At 44.4% G+C, this 18,657-nt stretch overlaps 1 long non-coding RNA gene across 3 annotated transcripts in view; it reads right to left on the bottom strand.

Annotated features, from left to right (window-relative positions):
- LOC102382544 overlaps nt 1–12,543 on the bottom strand; it is a 102,151-nt gene extending 89,608 nt beyond the window's left edge. Inside the window, exons 1-2 of one of the 3 annotated variants that reach the window (XR_323198.1) lie at nt 12,358–12,543; nt 11,558–11,691 (exon numbers count right to left, since the gene is read on the bottom strand). This is a non-coding gene — a long non-coding RNA (uncharacterized LOC102382544). Of the gene's footprint in view, nt 1–11,557; nt 11,692–11,821; nt 11,874–12,127; nt 12,195–12,357 lie in introns of those variants that run through there. The other 2 variants (XR_323199.3, XR_323197.1) reach the window with 2 other exon arrangements.
- Between the last annotated feature and the right edge of the window lie 6,114 nt (nt 12,544–18,657).

Below are 18,657 nucleotides of genomic sequence, written 5' to 3'. Positions count from 1 at the left end.
CTATCCAGCCTTCTCTTAAAGACCCCCAAGGCAGGGGAGAGCACCACCTCCCTTGGAAGCCCATTTCAAATTTTGGCCGCCCATACTGTGAAGAAGTTTTGCCTGATATCTAACTTAAATCTGCTCTCTGTCAGCTGGAGACCATTGTTCCTTGTTACCCCAAGAGGCGCCCTGGTGAACAGAGCATCTCTGATCCCTTGCTGCATCCCCCTAATGAATTTGTAGGCAGCCACAAGATCACTTCTCAGCCTTCTCTTGTGGAGGCTGAAGAGGTCAAGATCCTGGACCAGATCATGAAGAGGTCTCTCCTCATACAACTTGTCCTGTAAGCCTCTAACCATACGAGTGGCCCTCCTCTGGACCCTCTTGAGTCTATCAACATCCTTCTTGAAGTACAGCACCAAAAACTGGACGTGGTACTCCAACTGCAGTCTGACCAATGCCGCATAAAGGGGAAGTATCATCTCCTTGGATCTATTTGTCATGCCTCTGCTAATGCATGATAAAGTGCAGTTAGCTTTGCTGATGATTTTATCACACTGATGACTCATGTTCATCTTGGAGTCCACTATGACTCCAAGATCCCTTTTCGCTTCAGGGATGCTAAAAGGGTCACTTCCCAGGCAGTAGGTGTGCTGGATATTTTTGTGCCCTAGGTGCGGCACTCTGCACTAGTTCCCTACCCTCTGGTTTGTGCACTTCACCGCACAATTTAGTATCATCCACAAACTTAGACAAAGTACACTTCACACCCACATCCAAGTCACTGATGAAGTTATTGAAGAGTACAGGTCCAAGGAACAAACCCTGTGGGACCCCCACTACCCACATCCTTTCAGGTTGATACTGACCCATCTATTACCACTCTCTGGGCGCAACCGCTAAGCCAATTTGCCACCTACCGGACTGTGTAAACACCTGTCACAGCCTCTTAATTTATTTATGAGAATAGGATGAGATACCATATTGAAGGCCTTGCTAAAGTCCAATAAAATGACATCCACCTCTACTCCTGCATCTAAGCATTTTGTGACCCTGTCATAAAACAAAACCAAACTGGTCAGGCATGATCTACCTGCTACAAATCCATGCTGGTTTCCCTGCTGCATTATTTTTCCTGCTGGATTCCCACAGATATGATCCTCCACAAATATGATCTTCCACATGGGGCCAAAACCTGTCTGCTCTCACTGGGGCAGCCTGTGCCACACTCTCATTTTGCCTTGCCCTCTCATCCCACTCCTGAGTACTACTCCTGACCTGCCTACAAGCCCATAGGGAGTTTTGGTGAATCGTTGCAGTGTTGGGGTGTTGACTTGGACTGCAGCAAACTCCCTATGTGGCCCTTGGGCCCAAGTAATTGTCCACCCTGATCTAGGCTATTCATAAGTTGTTGGACCACCAAGCATGTTGGTGGTCCAAGAGATTATATAGAGTAAATCAAATTAGCACAGCCTGTCAACTACCAACATGACATGACACCTTTGTAGCACAGACACCATCTAGGCCAGGGTGGGCAAAATATGGCCCACAGGCCAGATCCAGCCTACGGATCTGGCCCACAGCTGCCCCCACAGCACTCCACATGGGGCTGAGCCCTGCCCGCTGTTACTGGGGCAGTCTGTGCCACACTCTCAGCTGCATCTGCCAGCCCAGACCCCAGCCCTGGCCCTGGCCCCAGCCAGCACACAAAGCTTCTGATGGGGCTGTTCCTGGTGTGGCTGCAGCCAACCAAGTGGTGCTCTGCTCCCCTTGCCTCTAGCTGTGGCTCCTCCTTCTGCTCCTGCACAACTTCAAGGGGGCAGAATTTCAGCAAGGTGGCTCCTGCTTCAGCATGCAGGGCTTCAGCTCCAGTTCCCAGCTGCCTTCCAACCACTCCTGTCACTTGGCATGATGAGCAGCTGGGACAGAAGCCACAGCTAGCTGGAGGTAAAGGTAGGAGAGCAGCATCTGGCCAGCTGCAGCCTCATCAGGAGCAGCCCTACCGGAAATTGCACACTGGCAAGGGTCAGGACTAGGGCCAGGTTGGGGCTCAGCTAATGGGCATGGGCAGGAGTGTGGCACAGGCTGCCCAGGCAGGACCTGTTGGGGCTTGGTCCCATGTAGAGGTTTGCAGGGGCATCCACAGACTGCACTGCCTAGGCAAGCTCTGCTGCATGAGCTCCCCACCCCTGCTCCCTCCTCTCACTGCCAACTGGCTCCCAGAACCTAGCGCCTAGGCAACCCTCTTACACATACATGCACCCATGCACCCCCAGGGCAGGGGCATGAGGGAGTGGATCATGGCTCTGGTCCTGAGCTGTCACCGCTCCAAGATCTGGCCCAATTATCCCAGCCTTGCCCTCTCATCTCACTCCTAAGCACTACTCCTGGCCTGCCTACAAGCCCATAGGGAGTTTTGGTGAGTTGTTGCAGGGTGGGGGTGTTGACTTGGACTGCAGCAAACTCCCTTTGTGGCCCTCAGTCCCAAGTAATTGTCCACCCTGATCTAGGCTATTCATATGTTGTTAGATCACCAGTGCTTTCCCTCAGTTACCAAGTTCTCTCTTTTCCTATGCTTGCATGCTTCCCTTAAGGCACTCCACTCTTTCTCATACTGTGGAAATGCTCACTGTCATGTCTCATGTCCAGGGTCTACCCAAAATGAGGAGGCAGGTGGCCAGTTTTGTGGCCTAGTCACAGGGCTAACTGTGATTTTCATGGCCATATTATGGCAGCCCCCCCATGCCTCTGATTGGCCAAGGAGCCCCAGTGGCCCTGTCTCCTACCACTGATTGGTTAAGAGGGCTGTCCATCATATGGCTCTACTCCTCACCACTGATTGGCTGAAAGGACTGTCATGTGGCCCTGCCCCTTGCTGCTGATTGGTGGAGAGGGGCAGGGTCACATGACAGGCAGCCCCCTCAGCCCATCAGCAGCAAGGAGTGGCGGAAGTGATAAGTACCCCTTGTTTCAGGGGCACCTGGCTAAACCCCTAGGGACAGAGGTAGGGCTGGAAGCCATGTCCAGCAGAGATCCCTTGAACTTTTACTATGCATTTTCTACTTCAGGAACAGCTTCGTGTTCTGAAAAAAAGTATTTTAACTAACCAAGGGCATACAGTAGATTGTTTAGGCTGGGGGAGATTGCTTGTTGCGTAGTTGCTGTAATTGCTGGCCTCGCTAGAGGAAAAGCTGTATCAACAAAGTTCTGGAGCTGGAAGGGGGGTTACTTGGGGGGGGGCTGGTGGGGGGTTTACTTGCTGGGCTTGCTATACATGTCATCACATCAGCAGGTTTAACCTGTTACGTAGCTATATAAGGCAGACGCCCACTGGGGTGGGGGTGCTTGCTTTGCGAACGATTGCCAAGCACCATTTTCTGCGCAGGAAATAAAGGTTAAGTTGGATCCTTCACCCCTGTGTATTTATTGGCACAAGCGCACCGGGCACGAACTCACTGTCCTTTGGGGACAACAATATCAATACAATTATATTATTCTGTGCCACCAAATTCTTCCTAGTGTGAATATCAAAGTAAGTCAGGTCCTGATTCACTTTATAAAAATTTAAACTCTTTCTTTCTCGTACTCCATTCATAGTGTCTGACAAAGTAGGATGTTGCCTATGAAAGCACATGCCTCTCTGAACCAGTTAGTCTCCAAGGGTGTTTTTAAATGTGATCCAGGGGTGGGTGGGGAAGGAGGGGGCACCTAAAGTGCCCACAGTGTCTCATGTATCAGCATCCCCATGCTTCAAAATGGTGGCACGGACACTTTAACTACAACTCATTGAATGAGCTTTAGTTAAAACACCCACACTACCATTTTGGAAGCGTGGGGACACTGATGCATGAGACATGGAAGCTGGCTGGAGCATGCTCCAGCAGACTCAGTTAATCAAGTCTGCTCTGACATGCTGTAATTACAATGCATTGGAGCAGCCTCCCCACATGTGTACAGGCACCCTGACCCTGAGATGCCACTTTGCCCTAGCTTCTTCAAGTGCATTACAGTATCTTAGGCTGTCTCTGATGAGAGTCTGTAAACATCTGGAAAGTCTGGAAGCAACGCAATCTCTTGGCCAGTAGAAAGCATTTCTGAACACTACTTCTGTCTTCAAGGTAAACTTGGAACTTTTGTACCACCTGGTCTTGCTGAGTGTTACAGACGATTCCCAGACCACAGCAGAAATTATTCTAGCTGACTTCAGCAGTGTAAAACAGTTCTAGGTTTCAGGCACAGTAGCCTGCTTGTGGTTAGAGGTGGGAGGAAGGGGTGTTTTTAGGTCATTAACAGATGAGGCAAACTTTGTACACACTGAAAACACATTAAAATCAGGATGAAAGATATTCTAATAAATGTGCCATGAGAGAAAGATAATTTATTATCAAATACCTTTGGTTAGCACTGCTCTGCACATCATGCCAAGCCAAGTTAAGGTACAGAGTAAACAATGAAAGGATTCTGCACAGAGATTGTACTGTGTCCGATTTTTGCAGATATCTGTGGCCATTGCCAAATTCCCTTCCATAGACCAAACACCCAAGCTTGTAACACAGGAATATCTGTCTTTTTGAACTGTGCTTTCATAGTAGAGCAGGAGTCTTGGGCAAAGGAACTACAAGGAGCAAAATGTGCAATAAACACAAAGGTTCCTTTGATGAACTGGGTCTATAGTGTTTGTATATTTATGACAACAATTTATGAAAAAAATTGTAATACAGCTTTTTTCTCTTGTAATAAAAATCTATTAAACTTGTCTAATGCTGCAATCTCAGCAAGACAGCGTATAAAGGTGTCATAGATTTATTTTACAATATGTCATTCAAAATAATGTACAGGAACAACAATCTAAGGCTGATTCAGCTGCTTTGAAATGAAAGGATCACTGTACCACTTTCGCCTATATATGCAGATACATAGTTATAAAAACTATCCTTTTTCCCCCCTTCTCCTACAAAATACCCCTGTTCGGGAATTTTTTCCATTATGTTGTACTTTATGCTTCATCATCTTATTTTAGGACTAAATCAATAATTCTTAATATGTCACCTTGTATTAATCGATAGAAGTTTAACATCAATCCTATTTCAGTATGACAAACAATAGGCCATTGATTGAGTTTGACAGCATTTTTTAGGTGTGATCTTAATTTGTCACAGTACAAAAACAGCTGAGCAAAGAGAGAATAATTAGATGAATGTCAGGCAACTAAGATTACATACTGCTTATGTTTCTTGAATCACAACATAGGAACTGGGAGCGTAAGAGGAAACTCACCTGCTTCTTTCCCTTTATGTCCCCTCAGTGCCTCCTGATCCCTCCAAGCTGTCAGCTACAAAAAAGAGTTTAATTAATGTTACTAAAGATGTTAAAAGAACAATAAATGGGGCAACCTGATATAGCTAGAGTTGGGCAGCTTTGACAAGGCTGTCTATTGTTTTCTTAAAAAAGCTTGGCAAGCTTGCAAAATTCAGACCTGTTCAGACAGCCTACTTGTCATTCTCCATCACTGCCCTAGCCTACCTTTATGGCAACCTAGGTACCTTCCATGGTTTTGTTAGCATTTCCTAAAATCTGTATTGCACAAGCATGAGACAAAACATATACAAAGTACATTAGCTCTGCCCAACAGTTCTGCAGACGGCAGCTCAACAGATAACCACATTACTGTTTACACTACATGATGTCTTATGTTAATGAAGCATTCTCTTTAATAGAGACAAAGAGATACATAGAGAGGCATCTGTGTTAAGCAGAATGCTCTGTGTATGGTTGGCTTTGTAGATTGTTTGTCTATAAACTGTTGATGAATAGGTGTTTTAATATTAGTTTCTAAAAGAACCAGGAGGCCCTGTCTACACAAAAGAAAGCTGTATTTCAAAGGACCATATCCAGATTGTTATCTAGGCACCTAAACAGAACTTAAGTGGAATTCCTGAGGGGGCTGGCAGAGTTCACTAAATGTTACAACAGGATATGATCCCCAATTGCAACAATCATGCCTCCTGCCATGCCACATGCACATGACACAAGGCACAATTTTTAGGATCAGGAATCAGATCAAATACCATGACTGCCAGCAGCGAGCCTGGTGTACAGGTTTGCAAGTGTTAGTCAGGAGAGGTCAGTCCACTCTGCCTGCCTAATAACTGCAAACTCAAGGGCTCCCAGACTGGGACCTTTAAAAAAAATACATGTGCAGCCTAGGAGCACATTCAGTTTTTAGACATGTTAATCTCACCATAAATGTAATATGTGCCAGGGGCCTAAGTCACAGAAAGTGATCCAAACTACTAGCAGCCACAAACAGCTTAGGCACCTAAATTTTGGCTCGAAACTAGAATCGCTAGATGTCTGAACTTAGACATCCATGCATGCACAACAGCGCACAATTCTGGGAGATGAGATGCCTAACTTCTACCTAAGCTCTCCTGCAAGTGAAAATGGAGAATGGCAGGGCCTGAATTTCACCTAAGCTCCTTGAGAGGGCTGATCTGCTGTAGATACTTAAAGCATGCCTAAATTCAGTACTGAGCACAGCAGCCATGGTCACTTTGGCCACATACAGATATTTCACTTTGACCGGTATAAGTGATCAGAAACCAGTCTATACCTGTAACGGAACAAAAGTTTGACACACACAGACTAGTTTAAAAATGGCAGAATCAAGTCTGAGATTTGTGCCCCCCCTCCCCCAGGCAAATATGTGTTTTGTTTGTTACTGATCTAAACTACACCGCTTACAGAAAACAACTTAACTTATATCCATTCTGCCTCAGGCTTTTTAAATATCTGTACCTAGCCTTTCAGTCAAAAGTCCTGCCCCGACACCTCTGTGGGTACCTATGTTTTGCATAATAGCATACTGGTAAGAACATTTACTCTAGAAGTGGAAGACCCGAGTTACAGGTCCCCAGCCTGAGGGGACACAAACCCACAGGTCCCATGAAAATGTCTTAACCATCAGATTGTAGAATAGCTTGGAAGATGAGGGGGAAGGATAGTAGGAGGGAACCCATTACTCACGCTGTTGAAACTGAGCCACTGTGCATAAAGAAATGTTAAGATTCATCAGGCCAGAATAAGAACAAGGAAGTGGGAGTTTAATTCTATAATCCCAGCAATGATTGCACTGCACTGGGTCAGGGCAGTACACAGTTCCTGTTCCTATTCCCAGGATGATTTATAAATTTGACATGAGACAATCACTGGATAAAAAACATAAATAACCTGGGAGGGGGGCCAAGAAGCTGGGACTGCCCAGACACAAGGGAGTGTCCTCATCAGCGGGCTACACAGACAGGTTGCTTCCTGATCACTTTCCCTGTCTGATATCAATCTAAAGTGTTGGGAGATTCAGCCAGATTGGTAAGAGGAAGCAAACGTTTCTTGTTGCATTCTATCCTCACTCTCACCCAGCACTGAATTTAATAGTCCTGCTTGTGTGGTCAGGGTTGACCAAGTTCAAAACCCATTACAAAAACTTGTTGTCAACCCTTTGTTTATACAGCTGCTGGTAGTTTGTTCTCCATTCTTGCTGAGGCCACTGCTTTCAGCTGATGAGTTGCGACTATTAGTACTCTGCCATCCTTCTGAGGTGCAAAGGGCTGCTATCTGTACACTCATTTAATTATGTAACTCATTTGGTTCCACACACCTGCCAGCTATGCAGATGTGATTGTTCCAGCAAGTGGAGCAACACATTTTGCAGGACTAACTACAATTCTTACACAACTCCAGTTGGAGAGATTAGAAGTTTCTCTGGATGGTGATGAAACTATCCACATCCTCATCATTCTTTTGTGAGCCATGTGTCCATATGACACTGCCTATTTTCATGTATATTAATGCCTTCAGAATGGATATTGTCCATACATTTCAGTGTTTTCACTTTAATTTTTCTCATATTCTAGAGTGGGTCTTGATGAATTCTCCCCTTTATCATTTTTAAGCTATGCACACATATTTTTCATAGCCTTCCCTCCTTCCCACCCCTTTATTTAAGTTTTCTCTCATTCTCTTTCTATCTCTCTCTCATGCCTACCTATAGTTCCCACTCAGAGTTATTTTCTAGCACCTTGGCTCTTTTACCCTGTGGTAACACCATTGTACTAATTTTCTCCTCCCTATTGACCTTTGAAAAGTTTGTATTGCAGGAAATTATTTTGCACATCGTTAGTAAGGAAGCCTGTGGAAGGGTGCAGGGGGAGGGGGAGCAAAGGAAGGGGGCATTCCCTAGCTACACAACTGAGGTACCAATTTTGTCAAAGAGCGTTAGGAACAAATACAGTTTCACTACTACACATAGCATATGATTTAACATTTGCCAGTGTAATTCCAGTCTAGTACTGGAAAGGAACATAGTATCAGGTATTACTTTAGAATCAAGTAGTAATACTGTTAGAGAAGAGCATGATTAAAATTAAAAAGACTGAAATATCCTGCACACACAATCCAAGAACATCTCTTACAGTAGATTTCCAGATAACACGTACATGCAATTGTACATCTACTAGGGCTGGCCCACCTGCAGTATGCAGAACACAGTTATTTTCTCACTGTAGTGGAAGACCACTAGAATGTAACACAATCCAGCCCACACGATGTTTAAAAAACACCTGGATACAGATGAGATATCTGCACTGAGTGCTAAGTTTTGTGGGTTTGCAATCTTATTCTTCTGGATTTTTCTCTTTCTTGTTGCTGTATTAAAACTCCACTCAAACAAATAATGGTACACTGTGTGCTGTCAAGGCACACAAACTTAAAAAATAGTTATTTGGAACTACTGCTAACCAGACATAAGTTAAACTGCTGAGGTTCATGCTGACCCCAAAAAAATAAGACTCCTTTTGTTCCTCTCCTCTGGACCACTGGTAGAACATAGGTTTCATGGACTGGAAAATCAGCTCGGGGGGGGAGCTGGAAGGGGGGTTACTTGCTGGGCTTGCTACACATTTCATCACATCAGCAAGTTTAACCTGTTACTTAGCTATATAAGGCAGACGCCCACTGGGGTGGGGGTGCTTGCTTTGCGAACGATTGCCAAGCACCATTTTCTGCGCAGGAAATAAAGGTTAAGTTGGATCCTTCACCCCTGTGTGTTTATTGGCACAAGCGCACCGGGCACGAACTCACTGTCCTTTGGGGACAACAGAAGCAGCCATCTTGCCTGCTCCCCTTCATGCTGGCAGCCCCCTCTGCCCGCAATGGGTGGCACAGCTGGGATGCAGCAGCCATGAAGACTGCTGGCTCCCTCTGGGAAGACAGCATTTTATTTTTAGTAAGTCCCCTTCCCCCACCCAAGTAGCATGGATGTTGCCCAATTGAATGATTTCTGTGAAATCTGCAAAATCACAAGTTGAGTGTTTATGTACTCTGCTTAAGTCCTCTATCAGCTTCCTGAAAGTGAAAGTTATATAGATTGCATTTATATCACTATTTGACCAAGTTAATTTAATTTTCAGATATCAGAAAGGACAGATAAATTCTCCCACAATACATTCTGACAGAATTTCATAGGTCCAGCTCACTGTGCTTGTAAGAACCATGGGATATGTCCTCAGAAATCTTAGTACCATGCACAAAGGGATGCAGCAAGTCAAATGTTATTTTGTAGTACAACTACTTTCCCTTGATTCAGAGAGGTGGCCAAACCACAGCACACATGCCACAAACAGTATGCACCATCATCTTGTTTGGTAGAGAGGAGGAAGATCAACGTAGATAAGGTAGGGAGAAGAATAGAGGAATTGGTCAGCCAAGTAGGAGAGAGCAGAGCAACAGATCAGGAAGGGAGGAGAGAGGAGATCAAAGGATCAGGCAGGGGAAGGGGATCGGCAGGGCTTACTCTGTGGCATCCCAGCTGAAAAACTTGTACTATACATTTCTCTCTCTCTTTTGTCACAAGTGTTTCATGCATGTCCCCTAGGAGGGCCACATACCTTTGCACTTTCACCATTTGTTTTTAAACTTGTATCATAAATGTTTAAAAAGTCACAAGTCTCTCTCTCTCTTTCTCTGTGTCTGGCATTCATTTTCCTTTCCGTTTGCTACTAATTCTTAATTTCTACTTCCTTCTAAATTTAGACTTCCTTTCCTTTCTTGCTTGTAAGTCCTTTAAAATGCTTACAAATTTGTTGCAAGAAATTGACACACAAAACAAAATTTGTACATTCCACAGTATAGCATGACAATAGGTTCTGAGACTTCTTATACTGAAAAAGGTAGTAATCCTTGTTTCTTAGGGAATACAGTCACAGCACAGTGATACTGCCAGTTCCCCATTGGAACGTGTCTGAAAAGCCTCCATTCCTGGATACTCATTTGCTTTCTTTGGAAGCCTTCACTGCCAAGCTTTTCCATTCATTTTCTGGGTTGACCTTTGGTTCACTTTTCCCAGCATTTTTATGGCCATGTCTGTGTTTTTTGGCTTCTAACCTGGATTGAAACAACTCCAAGTCACTTCAAAGGCCTCCAGAGAGAAACAAAGGCAATTTTGAGAATTAACCATATAATAACCTAACAGTACTCTTTGCCTAAAACACACGAAGTATGTGGTGTATCCAGTCACCAGTCAAAACATACTATTTAGCATATAGCTTTGCCACCAAAACAATCCCCACTTAAAAACTGGATTTGGATTTCTCTGAGATGACTTTAAATGATGGTTCTTTGCCACCATAGCCAACTCTAACATGTGTTACAAACTTTTCCCTGTCATTGTAAGGAACCATTACAACCTTTTACACATCTTGTAAACTAAGCAACTTATAACCTTTTTGTCTCAGGTAGAGATCTTTTTATGCCATGGATTTGGGGCTGGGCTACACAACAGCGATTCATGCCCTGTTATACTAACTGTTTCTTCACGCAGTTTTCAAAACAGATATTAACTTCTATAATGTTGACCTCACTCTACAAGGAACAGTGACAAAAAAATATCATAAGTGAAAGTCTCCTTATTTGGCCTCTCCCAAGCATGATGCTTCCCACTTGACTGAAAAGCTATCATTCAAATTACTGGGTTTGTGTGTTCCCAAATGCAAATGGCAGACACGATTTGACCCTCATGTTTAACCCTTCTAATAACTATCTGCTTTTAATTTCTTGAGAAACCTTCATTGACTTCAATAAGAGCATTAGAAGAGTAGGATACCTTTCAACATAAATAATCTATCAAGATATGACGCTTAAGAAATAACACCTGTACAATGCTATTTTCCTAAAGACATTTACTGCTTGGGAACTTAAGCCCATTATGCAACAAGGTCATAAACCTGAGAGAAATTTACAATGCTGTGACTAAAGTAGGTTTTGTATTTCATAGACATGTCTGAAATGCAAGAAGGTCTGTGACCCATATAGAACTGAACTCCCCTGAAGGTTGAGCTTGATCAGATGAAAGTTTTAGACTCAGCCTCGTTTCTACTTTGTGGTTTCAGTCCCCTTTCTTAATAGAAAGAAAAAATACTGAATTTAATTCCAACTTTACGGTTTTCTGACTGCAAAAGAAAATATCGCACCTCTAAAAAGCAGAGTAACATTCAGCAAAGTAGAATAAACAGTGTCTTACCTTATGGACTTCTATCCTTTATCAAGGACGATGAAATCAGTCTGGCTTCCCTCATCACTCTCCTACCCACAATTCTTCTTTGAACTTTTTTTTGTCTCTCTTTCTTCGGTCTGATGATGTTACTCGGAAAGTATCTGGTAAATAAAATACAAGCATAAATAAAAGAGAGAAACCTTAGATTCCATAGGAACATTAAAGGCAAATACTATGTGTGCTTCACTGGATGGAATGAAAGGGTTGACATAAAAACTATAACTCCATTACAGGGTAGCAGTTGCTTTTAGCTTGTAAGTACTGTAGCTTGAAATGTATTTAAGAAGCTAATGGAATTAGTTGTCTATAATTAGTGCTGATGGGAACAGCAGATTTAGGTTGGCACAATAAAGCATCTCATTCAGTTGGGCAGTTTTTAATGCTTCCTTCTGTGGTCAGAAGTTGTCTAATCAGGTATCTGCATGGGCTATGTACTTCACATAATGGATGTCATGAACTTTCTTGCAGCGCTTCTTCTTATGAAACATGCTCAATTACTTGAAAAGCTGGGAATCAAAGAAATTAATCCTAAAATACCATTTTAGAGAGCTTTGAGAGCTGAAGAATTATATTTCCCATTGGTTTCTTAAATTGGGAAAGTAAAAGTGCTGGAACTTTGCCACTCATCACCCTTATTCTCCTCTGCTTGAGACAACTTCAGCACAGTATAGGGCCCCTTCCTAAACTCTAGTAAGCCATTCCTTCTACCTTTCCCTCTTTTGCCAGTAAAAATCGAGGGAAAAAATCAAGTGTGTGTTTATATGCACCTGTGCTTTCTCATTGCCCATTCCTTTGTTCTCTATTCTCTATTTATCTTATCTCTACATTTCTTTCATCAGTTGCTTCCTCTTGTGTGCATTATCCGGATGGTGCTGTACTTCAAATGCAGGCCCCTGCCCCAGGTGCTTGGATGGCAGTGCCTTCTGGCTGGGACCAACATTCTGTTGTGTCATCTGTTGCTGAGGAAAGGGAAGGAAAGAGAAATCTTGTAGTTAGCACCAGTTTCCTGGAATAGTCTCCTTTTTACAGGGGGAAAGGTATCCACATTGAGTGCAGTTGTCTAGGTGCCAGAAGTTTGGTACTGCAGCTACCATTCTACCATAACCTTCTAGAAGCTGAAGGTTTTCTCTCCCAAGCCCCCATGTTTATTAAGAAGGCTCTCCCCTGCTTATCGGAGCAAAGGTCCCTGCTATGATGAAGAAAGAAGATAGCCTTCAATATACGGATCGAACCCCTCTCTGTTCCCCCGCACCCCACCAAAAAACATACATTGCCAACATGTACTCATGCATCAAAGCTCTGCAGACCAAACTAGCCACTTGCATTATAACAATCTTTGTTAAGCAGAGTTTTATACAAGTGCTGGGTTTTTGCTGTAGTGCACTGACTTTTTGAAAAGAAAATAACCATCTATACAATGCCATTCTCAATGTGTCAAATTCTTGATATAAAATTATCTGGGACAGATGCCAATATAATCCCATGCCAAAGAAAAATGAAAAACAGCTATCTTAGACAATTATTTCTGTGTTGGAAATTATCCACAGTGCTTGCTTGAATTTCCTGAACAAAATTTTAGGTAAGACTGTCTTCTTCTCTTAGCTATACAGGAGACCCTCACCATTTGTGGGAGATACGTTCTCAAGATCCCCGCGAATGGTGAAATCCATGAATAAGGCACTGCGTTCATGAATGCTGTCTGCAGCAGCTGGGGGTGGGGCACGGCTGCACAGGCGACGGTGGGAGTGCAACTGTGGTGTGAGCCTGGTGGTGGCAAGCACAAAGTTCCCAAGGAGCTCCTGTAAGTGTATTTAAGATGCGGGTTTGGCATTTGTGAATATTTCAAACCACGAATGCCGAACCCACGAATAGCAAGGGTTTCTTGTACTACCATAAATACAGAATCCCCAGGCCTGGTGGCATTACTCTGAATTTAAAGTAATGTGAATACAGCAGCATTAGGCCCATATGATTTATGTAAAAGTGTTACTAATGAAACAGAGGTCAAGTGTTTTCTCAATATTAGATAGTCAATAGATAAAACATATAAATGCATAAAAGGCACTGGGTACAATGCTCATTTTGATTAAAGGTGTGTAAAAATTTAATCTGAAATGCTGGTCATACAAAACATATTCAAACTGGCCAAATCATTTGGTGACATCATGTCAATTATCCTGACATTTTTCATTTATTGAAAAGAAAAAAAAAATACAAAAAAGTCAAAATGTTTCATTTCAGCTTTTTCAAGATGAAACCATTTTATGCAACACATTATTTTATTTTCAGGGTTACTCAAATTTTGTTTTTAAAAAAACCCTAAAAGATGTAAAAGGATTAATGATATAAGGCACTCAAGGATGAGTACCCATTTTTCTGTTTACTGATATTTTAAACTGCAAATAAACTGAAAAAAATGTTATTTTCAGCAATCTACATAAGCTGATATTTACACTTTTGTTTATTCCAAGCTACTGCTAGCCAATAGCAACAAGGAAGCTTATTCAAATCTCAACCCATAACAGCATGTGGACTGTATATGCCTTTTGGTTGTTCTTCCCTCCCATCAGCTACTGAACAGCAAGCATGAAGGAATTTAAATTGATTGATTAAATGGGAAAGGATTATTAACAAAGTAGTTAACATGTTGTTAACTGCTCTTAATGCAATTTAGCAGTTGGAAGTTATGACAGCCAGCACTACTTGACCTTTAGCATTCCAGCTTGAGCAGTATATACAGCTTAGAATGGGAGGTCAGCAACCTACAGCCTTCAGCCAGCAAAGAGATTTTATCCCATCTGCCAATCATGCCAAAAAATGAAATTTATATCACCTGCTGTTAGTATGTATTGCATGAGAATAAGCTGGCAAGTGGTGGGATTTTTAAGAACTGCCACCTCCAGCACACCTTATGGCTGAGCTCCATTTATTTGGCCTGCTGTTAAGTGCAAAGGGGTTTGGGTGCTTATAGATGTGCTCATTCACATTCTAATTAGAATGAGCCAGAGCAGTGATTAATCTATTATTCGAGTCTTCCCCACGTACTAATTAGAATGCTCCAGCATCACCTCACCATCACGTGTATTAAGTCCCCGCGCATTTCAAAATGGCTATGGGGGCACTTTATTTAAATCTCGTCAAATGAGCTTTAGATAAAGTATCCTATAGACATTTTGAAATGTGCAGGAACTTAATACATGTGATGGTGAGCTATTTTAATTAGAGTGTCTGTCCAGGACCTGCTCTAATTAAAACACCACCCCAACCACCACCTCTGACCATGTGTATAGGAGTCAGTAAGGAGGACTTAGGTGCCCCTGAAAAGTGATTCAGGTTTAGGCGTCTAGGCTTTCTATGCAGAGATTGAGGAGTTCCAAAAGATAATTCTGAGCATGAATACACATACATTTAAAGCCATTTTAAGAGGGAAGGGTGGGGGTCCTTTTGCTCCAAACTATGCAACAATGATCACATTCTAACAGTTACAGGTGGGAATAATACAAACTGGGAATAATACAAATGAAGCAGAACTGCTCCAACTTCAGCACTGTTTTATCTAGCATTAAAGTAGCATTGGCCCACCTTTGCTACATTTACATTGTTCCTGGCTTGTCCACACATACCTGTTAAAATATTACATCTGCTGCACATTCCCTTTTGAAACAGTCCTGAATGTACAGATGTCTGTATTCTCAGAGAGCCCAGAGGCAGCAACCGATAGTTGGGCTGTGAGATACAGCACCTTTTTGTTTTGACTTCCATTTCACCATTTTGACAGGACAGTATTTAGTTTTGAATTTTATTTCATTTCAAAGCACTGTTCAGTTTCGTTTTGTTAAAACTGTTTCACCGTTTCGACACTGTGTTGACATTTTGCTCATAGGCTATAATGGGGAAGCACAAAACTGCCTATAACTTTGACATTTTTTGGCAGATTTGGATACAAACAGAAGGGATGGGAGACCCTTCTGATGTCATGACGTCTGCCAAGTTTCAAGGAGATAGCTGCAGGGGTTTCTGGGAAACTGCACCTCAAGCTGCTGACAAGCAAAACTTGTGACTTGTTTGACTTTGTGTGTGTGTTAAGGTGCACCCTCGCTGGTGCTGGTGCCTCTACATGACACAGTAGTGTGCCCCAATGAGGGTTCCTCCTCCTGTACAGCCTCAGTCCAGTCCACCACTTTAAATAACAACAGGTAATAAAACTTAGTAAGTAGCATAGTAGCACCAGCAGCATCTCAGGCAGCCAAACTGTCACAGATTAGAGCCTTTCTTTCCTTTCCTGAAGGAGCTTTTTTTCCAGCAGCTTCCAGAGAACTCTCCCTGCCAGCCCCAGCCACAGATGTGCCCACTACCCAGGGCCCTGTGTCCTTCCACTCAGCTGACCGGAGACAGGTGCTAGAGGTGTTGGCCTAAGGACATGGCACTGGCAGACAAGGTTCTTTGGGTCAATCTAATCTGGTATCTTTTAGTAGACCAACTGTGCCCTGATGAAGTACAGTTCATAGGCTCGTCTGTGAAAAGTGGTTTGTAAATTCAAACAAACACTAAACCTCACTAACCTCATCACCAGAAGCCACCTTCCTACAGCACAAAACACACCGAATGGATCCAGGCCATGCCATGACAAGACACACAAAACCTGCCAACAATATCTCCAGTATGGAGATATCTTCACAATACAGATGCCCTGATGGAAAATACATGGAGACACCAAGCAACAACTGCGCACAAGAATGAGCGCGCACCAAAAATCTAGCAAAGACTAGAATAGAACACCACCTGTCTCCAGTCTCTCAGGCCTGATCCTCAAAGGGTATTTACAAACCACTTTTCACAGATGAACTGCACTTTATCAACCCCCTAGGTACTGAAGCTCATGGACTCAATATAGACAGTGGAATTCTGACACTACAACCTGCCAGACATCTGACTCCCCAGGTACCTCTCCACCTTTACCTGTGCTGCTACATCCCCCTTTCCCCCACTGCAGCCTGTCCCTCACCCCCTGATGCCTCCATGTCCATTTTCACTGACTGGCTTTCTTGCCTGCATTGCATACCAGCCTCTGCCTTCTTTACTATTCCTTCCATCCAGGAACAGCACACACACCAACTATAGGTGCTTCCTCAGCATAACAAAGGGTTTTTCAACCCGAAAGCTGGCTTCTCAGGCAGCTAAACTGATCTCACCTGGAGTCTCAGAACTCTACTGCAACCAGCAAGCCTCAGGCCTCTCAAAGATATGATGGGTCTGGGCTTTCCCCAGCCAGGACTGTGTGCGTGCATGTGGTGGCTGGAGGTTATGGCACCTCCTACCTGCCTTTCACCATGGGGATCCTCAGTCCTGGCATTTTCTGGGGCTGCTGTGCTGCCGGCAGTCCCACCAGGCCTCCAACCCTGGCAGAGTGCAGTTTTAGTGGTTATGTCCAGGACCTGGGGCCTCCCCCTTTCCCATAGCCCCAGTCCAGACCTCCAGGTTCATCCTGGCATGGGAGCTCAGCAGGGACACGTTGCTCCCTTGCTGGCTGGTGATGCAGTGAGTGCCCCCTCCAGCTCTGACAACAGGGCATTAAATGGTTTTAAAAAATGAGAAAAGGAAATAGGTGCAGATGGAGCGAGGAGGGTGGCATTCACTCTATCTGCACCTGGAGCTTGGGGAACCCCAGCAGCAGGAGGTTCACCTTCAGGAACACCAGCTTCTCCACCAAACCAGGATCCAAGGAGGTGCATTGGAATGTCACTACATCCCCAGCAATGCTGAATACCCTCTCCCTTGGAACACTGGTTGGTGGACAGGACAGGTGTCCCTGAGCAACCGTGGTGAGATCTGGCCGCATGTGGCTGCGGCTTACCCACTAGGCCAAAAGCTCTCACAACAGTGGCTCCATGTCCTTGGTGAGATAGGCAGCCACAAAGGCCTGAGTGCTACCTGCCTAATAGTGGTGTCTGGTGCCTCTGGACCCCACCATGTAAGCCATGCCCTTGGCCCACATTTGCAGTGCTTGCGGTGGAGGAGGAGACAGGCTGCTGGATGGCATGCTGGCATGGGACAGTGGATCCTCCTCTTTTATGTCCTCCTGCCTCCACCGTTCTTCCTCCCTGACTCTCTTCACCAGCAGCTCCATCCACTGATTCTGGTTTTGGATGCTGCATACAGTACTCTTCACCCTTGGGTCACACATGGTGGCCAGCACATGGGCTGTACTGCACCACAAGGGATCAAGCCATTTCCTGATGCCCTTCTTCAGCCACCTCACCAGCCAGGAACACTGATCCCCTGGAAGCTCTACATCTCACTCTGAAGTTCCCTCACTACAGGGATCACCTGGCTAAGGAGGGCATCGGCAGCGCTGAGGGTCTTAGTGGTCTTGAGGAAGTGCTTGGTATCTCACTCAGCTCTGTTAAGGGGGCCGCTGACCCCAATCTCCCTGAGCAAGGCCATCTCATATATGGCGTTCTGTTGCTCCACCAGCCCCTTGAACATCAGGTATGTGGATTTTCACTGAGTCTCCACATCCTGCATGATTTTGTGCTGTGGGATGTTTAGCTCTGCCTGTTTGTCCTGCAGCATCTTGCCCCCCTTGAAGCTCCAGTGAAAGTAGCTTGCCACTTTCCTGCATTTGGAAATGAGCTTGCTGGTGGTGCTGGTGCCATCATCGGTATCCCTGTCCCCCTCCAAGGCATCCCTGACAATGAAGTGGAACTTGTGTGCCAGACAGCAGATGCCAACAAAGTTGGCATCATGGACCATCTTGACCATATTGGCCCCATTGTCGGTGACCACAAACCCACTGGTGAGCTTGCCCTGCTCAACGAGCCACCCCTGCACCAAGCGGTTCATGGCCCCCATGATCTCTGTTTCTGTGTGGGACTCATCCAGTACTTCGGCCTGAAGGCGAGCCCACCGACGGCCTGACACACCAGTGCCCTGTGAGGGAGAGTTATTCATGATCTCCACCCTGGTTGCTCCAGATGTCCAAGGTTAAGTGTAAGGCCATCTGTGGAGCTGCCTTGTGAAGCTCCTCCTTCACGTACTCACTGAATGCCTCATACAGGGAGGGCACC

This window comes from Alligator sinensis, unplaced genomic scaffold (assembly GCF_000455745.1).
Source record: "Alligator sinensis unplaced genomic scaffold, ASM45574v1 scaffold392_1, whole genome shotgun sequence".
Classification (NCBI taxonomy): Eukaryota; Metazoa; Chordata; order Crocodylia; family Alligatoridae; genus Alligator; species Alligator sinensis.
Note: the sequence above shows the minus strand (reverse complement) of the source record. Positions and strands in the feature narration are given on the sequence as shown.